This window comes from Arachis hypogaea, chromosome 2 (genome assembly GCF_003086295.3).
Source record: "Arachis hypogaea cultivar Tifrunner chromosome 2, arahy.Tifrunner.gnm2.J5K5, whole genome shotgun sequence".
Taxonomy (NCBI): domain Eukaryota; kingdom Viridiplantae; phylum Streptophyta; class Magnoliopsida; order Fabales; family Fabaceae; genus Arachis; species Arachis hypogaea.
In genome coordinates this window covers 71,923,142-71,936,771 of record NC_092037.1, presented here as the reverse complement: position 1 = coordinate 71,936,771, position 13,630 = coordinate 71,923,142, and the positions used below count along the sequence as shown (strand labels likewise).

Sequence of the window (13,630 nt, the reverse complement as noted above, 5' to 3'; positions counted from 1 at the left end):
AATTCCAATCAATTTCAAAAACTGAGGCTCAAGTTATAATCCTCTAAAGTTCACCAAAAATAGATTTTTACCAAAAGTGACAATTCTCCCGTTTTCCAAAACTTCTAAAACCAAACCAACTCAAAACATACTCAAACATAATACCAAGTATTTCTCAACTACCCCTCATCATCCGCTATCATATACTATTCAATTTCATAATTTTCCTTAGATTTCTTATCAATATCATCACCATGAAACCTTGTCACTACTAATTAAATTCATCAAAATCATTATTTTCCAATTCAATCACCATCAAACTCACCACTACCTCCAATCTTTTTCAACATCAACCACATAATCAATAATCATCATCATTATCAACATTCATCATTATAATTCATCAAGTAATCACAAACATCAATAATCATCATACATCATCAATAAAGTCCACTAGCTCCACTAAGGTCCACTAGCCTATGTTTCACGAAATATTACATATTACATAGAGAAAACTGAAACCATACCTTGGTCGATTCCCAATATGCAAAAAAGACACCAATTGATCACAACCAAGCTCAACCAAGCCACTAACTCAACTCCAGTTGCTCCCAATATCACAGTTATCAAGCTATACACAATTAATTCATAAAAATCAATACCTAGGGTTCCTAAATACACAATTTCACAATGGCTAAGAACAATCTTACCTTATCCAACGTTGATTGGGACAAATTGATGAGCGGATAATTTATACGCTTTTTGGCATTATTTTTAGGTAGTTTTTAGTATGATCTAGTTACTTTTAGGGATGTTTTCATTAGTTTTTATGCTAAATTCACATTTCTGGACTTTACTATGAGTTTGTGTGTTTTTTTGTGATTTCAGGTAATTTTTGGCTGAAATTGAGGGACCTGAGCAAAACTCTGATAGGAGGCTGACAAAGGACTGTTGATGCTGTTGAATCTGACCTCCCTACACTCAAAATGAATTTTCTGGAGCTACAGAACTCCAAATGGTGCGCTCTTAACCGCGTTAGAAAGTAGACATTCAGAGCTTTCCAGCAATATATAATAGTCCATACTTTATTTGAATTAGACGATGTAAACTGGCGCTCAACGCCAGTTCCATGCTGCATTCTGGAGTCAAACGCCAGAAACACGTCATGAACCAGAGTTGAACGCCCAAAACACGTTACAACTTGGCGTTCAACTCCAAGCGAAGCCTCAGCTCATGGATAGATCAAGCTCAGCCCAAGCACACACCAAGTGGGTCCCGGAAGTGAATTTTTGCATCAAATACTTACTTCTGTAAACCCTAGTAGCTAGTTTAGTATAAATAGAACTTTTTACCTTTGTATTAGATGTCTTGGACTATCTAGTTATTTTGACCATTCGGTCTTTCATGGGGGCTGGCCATTCGGCCATGCCTGGACCTTCATCACTTATGTATTTTCAACGGTGGAGTTTCTACACACCATAGATTAAGGGTGTGGAGCTCTGCTCTACCTCAAGTTTCAATGCAATTACTACTAGTTTCTATTAAATTCGACTTATTCCTATTCCAAGATATTCGTTGCACTTCAACTTGATGAATGTGATGATCCGTGACACTCATCATCATTCTTACCTATGAACGTGTGACTGACAACCACTTCCGTTCTACCTTAGACCGGGTGCATATCTCTTGGATTCCTTAATCAGAATCTTCGTGGTATAAGCTAGAATTGATGGCGGCATTCATGGGAATCCGGAAAGTCTAACATTGTCTGTGGTATTCCTAGTAGGATTCTGGGATTGAATGACTGTGACGAGCTTCAAACTCGCGATTGCTGGGCGTTAGTGACAGACGCAAAAGAATCAAGGGATTCTATTCCAACATGATCGAGAACTGATAGATGATTAGCCATGCTGTGATAGAGAATTTGGACCATTTTCACTGAGAGGATGGGATGTAGCCATTGACAACGGTGATGCCCTACATACAGCTTGCCATGGAAAGGAGTGACAAAGATTGGATAAAAGCAGTAGGAAAGCAGAGATTCGGAAGGGACAAGCATCTCCATACGCTTGTCTGAAATTCTCACTAATGAATTTACATAAGTATTTCTATCCTTTATTATTTAATTAAGTATCTCTTTATATTTTCCGAAAACCACTATCAATTTGAATCCTCCTGACTGAGATTTACAAGGTGACCATAGCTTGCTTCATACCAACAATCTCTGTGGGATCGACCCTTACTCACGTAAGGTATTACTTGGACGACCCAGTACACTTGTTGGTTAGTTGTGCGGAGTTGTGACAAAGTGTGATTTATGTTTGAGAGCACCAAGTCTTTGGAGCCATTGTTGATGATCACAAATCCGTGCACCAAGTTTTTGGCGCCGTTGCCGGGGATTGTTCGAGTATGGACAACTGACGGTTCATCTTGTTGCTCAGATTAGGTAATTTTCTTTTTATTTTCCTTTCAAAAAAAGTTTTCAAAAATCTTTCAAAAATTTTTTCTTTATTTTCGTTTTTCAAAAATATAATTTTCGAAAAAAAAATACTAAAAATACAAAAAAATCATAAAATCATAAAAACCAAAAATATTTTGTGTTTCTTGTTTGAGTCTTGAGTCAATTTTTAAGTTTGGTGTCAATTGCATGCTTTAAAAAATTTTCTTGCATTTTTCGAAAATTCATGCATTCATGGTGTTCTTCATGATCTTCAAGTTGTTCTTGACAAGTCTTCTTGTTTGATCTTAATGTTTTCTTGTTTTGTGTTGTATGTTGTTTTTCATATGCATTTTTGCATTCATAGTGTCCATGCATTAAAGAATTCTAAGTTTGGTGTCTTGCATGTTTTCTTTGCATAAAAAATTTTACAAAAATATGTTCTTGATGTTCATCATGATCTTCAAAGTGTTCTTGGTGTTCATCTTAACATTCATAGTGTTCTTGTATGCATAATTGGTTTTGATCCAAAATTTTCATGTTTTGGGTCATAATTGTGTTTTTCTCTCTCATCATTAAAAATTTAAAAATAAAAAATATATTTTCCTTATTTCTCTCCAAATTTTTGAAAATTTGAGTTGACTTGGTCAAAAATTTTTAAAATTAGTTGTTTCTTACAAGTCAAGTCAAATTTTAAATTTTAAAAAATCTTATCTTTTTAAAACTTTTTCAAAAATTAAATATTTTTCATTTTTCTTATTAATTTCGAAAAATTCTTTAAAATGTTTTTCAAAAAAATCTTTTTCTTAATTTTATCTTAATTTTTGAAATTATGCTAACAATTAATATGATTGATTCAAAAATTTGAAGTTTGTTACTTTCTTGTTAAGAAAGGTTCAATCTTTAAATTCTAGAACCATATCTTTTAGTTTCTTGTTAGTTAAGTAATTAATTTTAATTTTAAAAATTAAATCTTTTTCAATCCTATCTTTTTATCATATCTTCTTATCTTATCTTTTTATCATATCTTTTTCAAAATTTTATCTTTTTAAAAAATTTGATTTCAAAATATCTTATCTAACTTCTTATCTTCTTATCTTTTTAAATTTGATTTTAATATCTTTTTCAACTAACTATTTGACTTTTTGTTTGTTTCTTATCTTTTTCAAAACCACCTAACTACTTTTCCCTCTTTAATTTTCGAAAATATCTCATCTTTTTTTCAAAAATTCTTTTTAATTGTTTTAAATTTTAATTTTAATTATATCTTATCTTTAATTTTCGAAAATCATTAATTACTTTTTCAAAATTATTTTCGAATTCTCCCTCTCTTCTCTTCTTCTATTTATTTATTTATTTACTAACACTTTTCTTCACCTCTCTTCATCTCCAATCACTGCCTCTATCCTCACCCTTGTGATTGGATTCTCCACTCTTATTCCTTTCTTCTTCTACTAATAATAAGGATCCTCTTTGTCCAGATATAGAGGATTCCTCTTCCTTTTTCTTTTTCTCTTCTCTTTCATATGAGCAGGAATAAGGAAAAAGGCATCTTTGTTGAAGCTGATCCAGAACCTGAAAGGACTCTGAAAGGAAACTAAGAGAAGCTAAATTACAATAATCCAGAGGCAACCTTTCTGAAATTTTCGAACAAGAGAAGGAGATGGCAGCCAAACCCAACAACAATAATGCAAGGAGGATGCTTGGTGATTTCACTAAACCAACGTCCAAGTTTGATGGAAGAAGCATCTCAATTCCTGCCATTGTTGCAAACAATTTTGAGCTGAAACCTCAATTAGTTGCTTTGATGCAACAGAACTGCAAGTTTCATGGACTTCCACATAAAGATCTTTATCAGTTTTTAACTGAGTTCTTGCAGATTTGTGAGGCTGTTAAGACAAATGGAGTAGATCCTGAAGTCTACAGGCTCATGCTTTTCCCTTTTGCTATAAGACACAGAGCTAGAACATGGTTGGACTCATAACCTAAAGATAGCCTGGACTCCTGGGATAAGCTGGTCACGGCCTTCTTGGATAAATTCTTTCCTCCTCAAAAGTTGAGCAAGCTTAGAGTGGATGTTCAGACCTTCAAGCAAAAAGATGGTGAATCCCTCTATGAAGCTTGGGAAAGATACAAGCAGATGACCAAAAAGTGTCCTTCTGACATGTTTTCAGAATGGACCATATTAGATATATTCTATTATGGTCTATCTGAGTTTTCCAAAATGTCATTGGACCATTCTGCAGGTGGATCCATCCACTTAAAGAAAACGCCTGCAGAAGCTCAAGAACTTATTGACATGGTTGCAAATAACCAATTCATGTACACTTCTGAGAGGAATTCCGTGAATAATGGGACGCCTCAGAGGAAGGGAGTTTTTGAAATTGATGCTCTGAATGCCATATTGGCTCAGAACAAAGTGTTGACTCAGCAAGCCAACATGATTTCTCAAAGTCTGAATGGATGGCAAAATGCATCCAACAGTACTAAAGAGGCAGCTTCTGAAGAAGCTTATGATCCTGAGAACCCTGCAATAGCAGAGATAAATTACATAGGTGAACCTTATGGAAACACCTATAATTCATCATGGAGAAATCATCCAAATTTCTCATGGAAGGATCAACAAAAGCCTCAACAAGGCTTTAATAATGGTGGAAGAAACAGGCTAAGAAATAACAAGCCTTTTCCATCATCTTCTCAGCAACAGACAGAGAATTCTGAGCAGAGCCCCTCTAATCTAGCAAATTTAGTCTCTGATCTGTCTAAGACCACTTTAAGTTTCATGAGTGAAACAAGGTCCTTCATCAGAAATTTGGAGGCACAATTGGGCCAGCTGAGAAAGAAAGTCACTAAAACTCCTCCCAGTATTCTCCCAAGCAATATAGAAGAAAATCCAAAAGGAGAGTGCAAGGTCATTGATGTAATCAATATGGCCGAATACACAAGGGAGGAGAAGGACGAAAATCCTAGTGAGGAAGACCTCCTGGGACGTCTCTCAAACAAGAGGGAGTTCCCTATTAAGGACCTAAAGGAATCTGAGGCTCATATAGAGACCATAGAGATTCCACTAAATCTCCTTCTGCCATTCATGAGCTCTGAAGACTATTCTTCCTCAGAAGAGGATGAAGATGTGACTGGAGAGCAAGTTGCTCAATATCTAGGAGCCATCATGAAGCTGAATGCCAAGTTGTTTGGTAATGAGACTTGGGAAGGTGAACCTCCCTTGCTCATTAGTGAACTAGATACATGGGTTTAGAAAACTTTACCTCAAAAGAGACAAGATCCTAGTAAATTCTTAATACCCTGTACCATAGGCACCATGACCTTTAACAAGGCTCTGTGTGACCTGGGGTCAGGCATAAATCTTATGCCACTCTCTGTAATGGAGAAACTGGGGATCATTGAGGTACAGCCTGCCTTATTCTCATTACAATTGGCAGACAAGTCAGTAAGACAAGCTTATGGATTAGTAAAGGACGTGTTGGTAAAGGTTAAAGGCCTTTACATTCCTGCTGATTTCATAATCTTAGACACTAGGAAGGAGGAGGATGAATGCATCATCCTTGGAAGACCTTTTCTAGCCACAACAGAAGCTGTGATAGATGTTAACAGAGGAGAATTAGTCCTTCAATTGAATGGGGACTACCTTGTGTTTAAGGCACACTGCTATCCTTCTATAACAAGGAGAGTAAGCATGCAGAGCTTCTCTTAGTACAGAGTCAAACAGAGCCCCCACAGTCAAACTCTAAGTTTGGTGTTGGGAGGCCACAACCAAACTCTAAATTTGGTGTTGAATCCCCACAACCAAACTCTAAGTTTGGTGTTGGGACTATACAACATTGACCTGATCACCTGTGTGGCTCCATGATAGCCCACTGTCAAGCTATTGACATTAAAGAAGCGCTTGTTGGGAGGCAACCCAATTTTTATTTATCTAATTTTATTTTTATTTAATTGTTATTTTGTGTTTTAGTAGGTTCATGATCATGTGGAGTCACAAAAAAAATATTAAAATTAAAAACAGAATCAAAAAATAACAGAAGAAAAATTACACCCTGGAGGAAGGACTTACTGGCGTTTAAACGCCAGTAAGGAGCATCTGGCTAGCGTTCAACGCCAGAACAGAGCATGGATCTGGCGCTGAACGCCAGAAACAAGCAACATCCTGGCGTTTGAACGCCAGGAATATGCCCTGAGGAAAGCTGGCGCTGAATGCCAGTAACAAGCATCGAACTGGCGTTCAACGCCAGAAACATGCTGCACATGGGCGTTGAATGCCCAGAACATGCATCACTTCGGCGTTTAAACGCCAGAATTGCATGCAAAGGCATGTTACATGCCTAATTGGTGCAGGGATGTAAATCCTTGACACCTTAGGATCTGTGGACCCCACAGGATCCCCACCTAACATATTCCCACCTTACCTCCTAATAATCCTATAACACACTTCCCCATAAACCCCACCTACCTTCAAAATTCAAAAATCTTTCCCACCTAAACCCACCCTAAATGGCCGAACATACCCTCTCTCCCTTCCCTATATAAACCCTTCCATTCTACTTCATTTTCACACAACACAACCCCATCTTCTGTACCTTGGTCGAATACACCTCACCCTCACTCTCCTCCATATTTTCTCTTCTTATTCTTCTTTTCTTTCTTCTCTTGTTCGAGGGCGAGCAATATTTTAAGTTTGGTGTGGTAAAAGCATAAGCTTTTTTGTTTTTCCATTACCATTAATGGCACCTAAGGCCAGAGAAACCTCTAGAAAAGGGAAAGGGAAGACAAAAGCTTCCATCTCCGAGTCATGGGAGATGGAAAGATTCATCTCCAAAGCCCATCAAGACCACTTCTATGATGTTGTGGCCAAGAAAAAGGTGATCCCCGAGGTCCCTTTCAAGCTCAAGAAAAATGAGTATCCGGAGATCCGACATGAGGTCCAAAGAAGAGGTTGGGAAGTTCTAACCAACCCCATCCAACAAGTTGGAATCTTAATGGTTCAAGAGTTCTATGCCAATGCATGGATCACTAGGAACCATGATCAAAGTAAGAACTCGAACCCAAAGAATTATCTTACAATGGTTCGGGGGAAATACTTAGATTTTAGTCCGGAAAATGTGAGGTTGGCGTTCAACTTGCCCATGATGCAAAGAGATGCACGCCCCCACACTAGAAGGGTCAACTTTAATCAAAGGTTGGACCAAGTCCTTATGGACATATATATGGAAGGAGCTCAATGGAAAAGAGATTCCAAAGGCAAGCCGGTTCAACTAAGAAGACTGGACCTCAAGCCTGTGGCCAAAGGATGGTTGGAGTTCATCCAACGCTCCCTCATCCCCACTAGCAACCGATCTGAAGTTACTGTGAATCGGGCCATCATGATTCATAACATCATGAATGGAGAGGAAGTAGAAGTTCATGAAGTCATCTCCCATGAATTCTACAAAATAGCCGATAAGCCCTCTAATTTGGCAAGGCTAGCTTTTCCTTATCTTATTTGCCATCTATGTTACTCAACTGGAGTTATCATAGAAGGAGACATCCTCATTTAGGAGGACAAGCCCATCACTAAGAAAAGGATGGAGCAAACAAGAGAGCCCACTCATGGAACCCAAGAGACGCATGAGGAAGCTCATCACCAAGAAATCCCGGAGATGCCTCAAGGGATGCACTTTCCTCCCAACAACTATTGGGAACAACTCAACACTTCCTTAGAAGATTTGAGTTACAATGTGGATCAATTAAGGGTGGAACATCAAGAGCAATGAGGGAGGAGCAACAAAGGCAAGGAAGGGAAATAGAAGAGCTTAAGGACATCATTGGTCCTTCAAGAAGAAGACGCCACTAAGGTGGATTCATTCCTTGTTCTTATTTTTTCTGTTTTTCATTTTTATCTATGTTTTGTGTCTCTACTTCATGATCATTAGTATGTAGTAACTATGTCTTAAAGCTATGAATAAATTCCATAAATCCTTCACCTCTCTTAAATGAAAAATGTTTTTAATTCAAAAGAACAAGAAGTACATAAATTTCGAAAATTGTCCTTGAATTTAGTTTAATTATATTGATGTGGTGACAATACTTTTTGTTTTCTGAATGAATGCTTAAACAGTGCATATTTTTTATCTTGTTGTTTATGAATGTTAAAATTGTTGGCTCTTGAAAGAATGATGAACAAAGAGAAATGTTATTGATGATCTGAAAAATCATGAAATTGATTCTTGAAGCAAGAAAAAGCAGTGAAAAACAAAGGCTTGCGAAAAAAAATTGGCGAAAAAAATTTAGAAAGAAAAAGAAAAAGCAAGCAGAAAAAGCCAATAGCCCTTAAAACCAAAAGGCAAGGGTAAAAAGGATCCAAGGCTTTGAGCATCAATGGATAGGAGGGCCCAAGGAAATAAAATCCAGGCCTAAGCGGCTAAATCAAGTTGTCCCTAACCATGTGCTTGTGGCATGCAGGTCCAAGTGAAAAGCTTGAGACTGAGTGGTTAAAGTCGTGATCCAAAGCAAAAAGAGTTTGCTTAAGAGCTCTGGACACCTCTAACTGGGGACTCTAGCAAAGCTGAGTCACAATCTGAAAAGGTTCACCCAGTCATGTGTCTGTGGCATTTATGTATCCGGTGGTAATACTGGAAAACAAAATGCTTAGGGCCACGGCCAAGACTCATAAAAGTAGCTGTGTTCAAGAATAAACAAACTTAACGAGGAGAATCAATAACAGTATCCGAAATTCTAAGTTCCTAGAGAAGCCAATCATTCTAAACTTCAAGGGAGAAAGTGAGATGCCAAAACAGTTCAGAGGCAAAAAGTTACAAGTCCCGCTCATCTAATTAGAATTAATATTCATTGATATTTTGGGATTTATAGTATATTCTCTTCCTTTTATCCTAATTTATTTTCAGTTGCTTGGGGACAAACAACAATTTAAGTTTGGTGTTGTGATGAGCGGATAATTTATACGCTTTTTGGCATTGTTTTTAGGTAGTTTTTAGTATGATCTAGTTACTTTTAGGGATGTTTTCATTAGTTTTTATGCTAAATTCACATTTCTTGACTTTACTATGATTTTTTGTATTTTTCTGTGATTTCAGGTAATTTCTGGCAGAAATTGAGGGACCTGAGCAAAACTCTGATAGGAGGCTGACAAAGGACTGCTGATGCTGTTGGAATCTGACCTCCCTACACTCAAAATGAATTTTCTGGAGCTACAGAACTCCAAATGGCGCGCTCTTAATGACGTTAGATAGTAGACATCCAGAGCTTTCCAGAAATATATAATAGTCCATACTTTATTCGTAATTAGATGATGTAAACTGGCGCTCAACGTCAGTTCCATGTTGCATTCTGGAGTCAAACGCCAGAAACACGTCACGAACCAGAGTTGAACGCCCAAAACACGTTACAACTTGGCGTTCAACTCCAAGCGAAGCCTCAGCTCGTGGATAGATCAAGCTCAGCCCAAGCACACACCAAGTGGGTCCCGGAAGTGAATTTATGCATCAAATACTTACTTCTGTAAACCCTAGTAGCTAGTTTAGTATAAATAGAACTTTTTACCTTTGTATTAGACGTCTTGGACTATCTAGTTCTTTTGACCATTCGGTCTTTCATGGGGGATAGCCATTCGGCCATGCCTGGACCTTCATCACTTATGTATTTTCAACGGTGGAGTTTCTACACACCATAGATTAAGGGTGTGGAGCTCTGCTGTACCTCAAGTTTCAATGCAATTACTACTAGTTTCTATTCAATTCGACTTATTCCTATTCTAAGATATTCGTTGCACTTCAACTTGATGAATATGATGATCCGTGACACTCATCATTATTCTCACCTATGAACGCGTGATTGACAACCACTTCCGTTCTACCTTAGACCGGGCGCATATCTCTTGGATTCCTTAATCAGAATCTTTGTGGTATAAGCTAGAATTGATGGCGGCATTCATGGGAATCCGAAAAGTCTAACCTTGTCTGTGGTATTCCGAGTAGGATTCTGGGATTGAATGACTGTGACGAGCTTCAAACTCGCGATTACTGGGCGTTAGTGACAGACACAAAAGAATTAAGGGATTCTATTCCAACATGATCGAGAACCGACAGATGATTAGCCGTGCTGTGACAGAGCATTTGGACCATTTTCACTGAGAGGATGTGATGTAGCCATTGACAACGGTGATGCCCTACATACAGCTTGCCATGGAAAGGAGTGACAAAGATTGGATAAAATCAGTAGGAAAGCAGAGATTCGGAAGGCACAAGCATCTCCATACGCTTGTCTGAAATTCTCACTAATGAATTTACATAAGTATTTCTATCCTAGTATCCTTTATTATTTAATTAAGAATCTCTTTATATTTTCCGAAAACCACTATCAATTTGAATCCGCCTGACTGAGATTTACAAGGTGACCATAGCTTGCTTCATACCAACAATCTCTGTGGGATCGACCCTTACTCACGTAAGGTATTACTTGGACGACCCAGTACACTTGCTGGTTAGTTGTGCGGAGTTGTGACAAAGTGTGATTTATGTTTTAGAGCACCAAGTCTTTGGAGCCATTGTTGATGATCACAATTCCGTGCACCACAAATACCAATAGAAATCAAGTACTAGAGTATACCTAAACACCTAAAATCACAAAAATCTCTCAACAACTATATCCAAATTTTCAAAATTCTTAAGGACTGAGAACTGGATAGGGATTTTCAAAAAGGTTACCATAATACCTAGCTAGAAGTGACGGGATCGGCGAGAGCTTCACGTAGCTACAAATTGCACACAAATCGGAATATCGTAGCTCAAGATATGATCAAATGAAGGTGATTATGAATAGTGTTTGAAACCTTCACCTCTCTTTTTACTTCATCTGCATGCTTCTTTCTCTTTGGTGATGAATGAGTTGATTTGGCTCATTAATGGATTTATATATGTTGGGCTTGGGCCCAACTTGGACGTGGTCTAACCCGTTAGTGTTTTTTATCCATTTGGCCCAATTTTGGGCCAAACCTTTAGAATTAGCGCCTGGTTTTCAAGTTTAACCATTTTCCTAAGTTTTTTTTATAGTTTTTATTACTCTCACTCAGTACCGGAAAGACTTAAAGCGGTATTTTCGGCTAATTTACCATTACGCATTTTTATGCAATTTTCTGCAAAAAAATTATATTTTCCAACTCAGAAAATTCTACTGAATTCAAATCTCACATCCAAATTTTAAAATTAAGACTTCTAAATTTTCCTATTTTTTGTGCATTTAACTTATTATTATTTTATGTTAATTAATCGGTTAATTATTTTCGGTTCTTATATTCTCCCCACCAAATTAGAAATTTTGTCCCCAAAATTTGTGATTACTTGAGAATAACTCTGAATAATCCTTCCGCATGTCCGACTCTAACTCCTAGGTGTGCTCTTCCACTCCATCTCTCTTTCAAGCTACCTTGACCAACAAAACTTCCTTTTCACGCAACTTTTTCACACTTGTTTCGTCAATCCGCATCGGTGTTACTTGAAAAGTCAGGTTCTCCTTCAACTAAACCGACTCGGGCTCTAATACATGAGCCGCATCCGATGTGTATTTACAGAGTTTGACACATGGAATACGTCATGTAGGTTAGAAAAATGCGGCAGCAAGGCTATTTGATATGCCACCGGCCCGACTCGCTTCAATACTTCAAACGACCCAATGTACCTTGTATTCAACTTCTTTGTCTTAATCGCTCTTCTGATACCGGTTGTTGGAGTAACCTTTAAGAACACATGATCCCCTACCTCAAACTCCAATGGCTTCTGGTACACGAAAATTACACTCACACTATGTAATTCCGCACAACTAACCAGCAAGTGCACTGGGTCGTCCAAGTAATACCTTACGTGAGTAAGAGTCGATCCCACAGAGATTGTCGGCTTGAAGCAAGCTATGGTTATTTTATTATTCTTAGTCAGGATATCAATAAGGGTTCTTAGTTTTAATTGTGAAAAGTGAAAGAGCATGAAATGAATACTTGTTACGCAGTAATGGAGAACGGGTTGAAGTTTTGGAGATGCTCTGTCTTTTGAATTTCTGCTTTCCCACTGTCTTCTTCTTCACGCACGCAAGGCTTCTTCCATGGCAAGCTGTATGTTGGTGGATCACCGTTGTCAATGGCTACCAGCCGTCCTCTCAGTAAAAATGGTCCATCTACATGGCTAATCATCTGTCGGTTCTCACTTGTGTTGGAATAGGATCCAGTGATCCTTTTGCGTCTGTCACTACGCCCAATATTCGTGAGTTTGAAGCTCATCACAGTCATCCATTTCCAGATCCTACTCGGAATACCACAGACAAGTTTTAGACTTTTCGGGTCTCAGGAATGCCACCAATTGATTCTAGCTTATACTATGAAGACCCTGATCTCATGGATTTGAATGCTCTGTTGTCAGGAGAGGCAGTCAAACTCGTGAGCCAGAAACCCAAGAGATAAACATTCAATCTAAGGTAGAACGGAAGTGGTTGTCAGGCACGCGTTCATAGGTTGAGAATGGTGATGAGTGTCACGGATAATCACATTCATCATGTTGAAGTGCGAATGGATATCTTAGAATAGAAACAAGCGTGATTGAATGGAAAACAGAAATGATTGCATTAATTCATCGAGACACAGCAGAGCTCCTCACCCCCAACCATCGGGTTTAGAGACTCATGCCATAGAAGATACACATTCAGATGTAAAATGTCATGAGGTACAAAATAAATCTCTAAAAGTAGTTTTTATACTCAACTAGTAACCTAGGTTTACAGAAAATGAGTAAACTAAGATAGATAGTGCAGAAATCTACTTCTGGGGCCCACTTGGTGTGTGATGGGCTGAGCATTGAAGCTTTCACGTGCATAGGCTATTCTTAGAGTTAAATGCCAGTTTGTAGCCTATTTTTGGCGTTTAACTCTGGTTTGTAACTTGTTTCTAGCGTTTAACGCCAGAATAGGGCAGAAAGCTAGTGTTGAACGCTAGTTTGCATTGTCTAAACTTGGGCAAACTATATACTATTATATATTTCTGGAAAGCCCTAGATGTCTACTTTCCAACGCAATTGAGAGCGCGCCATTTGGACTTCTGTAGCTCCAAAAATTCTATTTCAAGTGCAGGGAGGTCAGAATCCAACAGCATCTTTAGTCCTTTTTCAGCCTCTGAATCTGATTTTTGCTCAGGTCCCTCAATTTCAGCCAGAAAATACTTGA

At 38.0% G+C, this 13,630-nt stretch overlaps 1 non-coding gene across 1 annotated transcript; it reads right to left on the bottom strand.

Annotated features, from left to right (window-relative positions):
* Positions 1 to 4,478: 4,478 nt before the first annotated feature.
* LOC112764393 (small nucleolar RNA R71) lies at positions 4,479 to 4,582 on the bottom strand. Its single transcript, XR_003183146.1, has one exon. It is a non-coding gene; the product is annotated as a small nucleolar RNA R71 (small nucleolar RNA).
* Between the last annotated feature and the right edge of the window lie 9,048 nt (positions 4,583 to 13,630).